Source organism: Mustela nigripes, chromosome 2, assembly GCF_022355385.1.
Source record: "Mustela nigripes isolate SB6536 chromosome 2, MUSNIG.SB6536, whole genome shotgun sequence".
Taxonomy (NCBI): Eukaryota; Metazoa; Chordata; class Mammalia; order Carnivora; family Mustelidae; genus Mustela; species Mustela nigripes.
In genome coordinates this window covers 179,354,625-179,356,596 of record NC_081558.1, presented here as the reverse complement: position 1 = coordinate 179,356,596, position 1,972 = coordinate 179,354,625, and positions in this window count along the sequence as shown.

Genomic DNA, 1,972 nt, shown 5'->3' with positions numbered 1-1,972 from the left:
TTTTATTAATAACTCCCTTCTTAGAGTGAACTAGCCATTAAACTTTGGGGAGATCAGAAAACAGAACTGTGTTTTGCTAGAGGTTTTTTAATTTCATTTTATTTTAAGATATACATGTAGCAGGATATTGGCTGTGACTCTTACTGCTTTCCGCAAGTTTGTGCTGATTCCCAAAAGAATGAAAGCAATATACAATGTGACAAAGACCCAAATAGCCTATGATCAAAGACATTATGGAGACCAAAGCCAGTTCTGTCAGCCCATAACTCATCTTACATTAAGTGAAAGAAACATTAACTCAAAGTCTGGAGCTAAAGAAGCTGATAAAGACAACTTTCTTTGGATAAAGTTGTTGGAATGGAATTTTGGCTTCTCTTCATCTTAGGTCAAGAGAGAAGAACCAGCCAAGGTTTGAAGTAAAACGGTTACCAGGTGAGTATAAAGGAAAGAGAGGGACTGAGGTCTGAACATAAAGCCGGCTGCTTTGGGGATTACCTCCATGTTTACCAACATCAAAGAGGTCTGTTGTCATAAAACGAGGCATGAACTCATCAAAACAGCCAGATTGGGGTCATCTTATAAAGTAGTTCATCCAAGAAAACCATTTGTGTCATTGAAGACATAACAAAATCTACGAGGTAGGTAAAAATGGTTTCCATGAAATACTTTGCAGGAATCCAACTTGGAAGAGCCACGTGAAATGCTGAACAACCACCAAAACCATTAGAAGAGTTGAACACCCACAGGGTGCAGATGCGAAAAGGCAGAACCAGTTCCACCCAGATCTGAGCAGACTTGTGCAGAAGTCCCCAAAGCTGCCCTCCGTTGCCTTTAGCGCATTTTAACATTTTAACTCTCAGGGGTGGGGTGGTATTCTTCCACTTTTTTGAACATAAGAGATATGCACTAGCATATTAACATGCTAAGCATGTGCATTTAACTTAGATACCTAAGAAATAAAATATGTATGAATTCCCTAATTAATATGCAAGCTTCCTGCCCCTGCCCCCTGGCATACTAAATAAAACCAGCATTAACCCCAAGGGGAGACTGTTTTGAGAGCTATCTCTGTCTCTTTACTCCTCCTTGTTTGTAAATAAAACAAAGTTTGTTTAAACCAAAAGATATCCCAAGTGGTAGACTCTCTGTGTTGGAGGATATTGGAAAGGCTGAAGGTCCCAACAGAGGGCTGATTAAAAGAATCCCAGAGGCTGAGGTGGAGTTAAAAGCAGCCCTAAGTAAAGCACATGCTTTGACCCTTGTCCAAAGAAATGCACCTAAATGTTCCCAGAAGGAAGCTCTCCAGGAAAACCCAAAAAAGTATGTTGCAAGTGAAAAAAGTAACTGGCCTTGTCAAACCTAGAGACTCCATGGTGCAACTGAAGTAAAACTTTCCTGGTCTTTGGCTCACCTGCTCTCTCTCTAGCCCAATCCCAGAATACCCAGAGGCAATTTAGAGAGAAAAAGGAGTAAACAATAAAATAAGTTGTCCCTTCTGAAACAGATGTCATCTGTAGGAGGAACAAGGTTTTCAACTGAATCATATTTGAGGTGATGTGGTTATTAGTCCTTACATTTGCATGCAACTTAAAATGTAAACAACTTTTAACTATAGGAAAAGAAACTCAACTTTATTACATGCAAGTTAAAATCAGAATTTTTTTCTTTTTTTACTTATTAAGTTAGTGAGGAAAAAACATCTGTGACACTAAGTTGGAGAGGGTGTGTGGAAAAGAGACATAGCTATGTATCAATGTGGGTGGGTATTTGGAACTTGTGAATGTGTAAGTAAACTAATGTAGAATTATTTTCATTGCAACATGTTTTGTTATGCAAAATGTTGTAAGCCATCTTAATGTCCAGCTGGTGGAAGGACTGGGTAAAATATTTAATATGGCTTCATACAAGGTAACACTATACCGTCATAAAAAAATATTAAAGAAACTCTATAGAGATAAATATGGAAAATAAT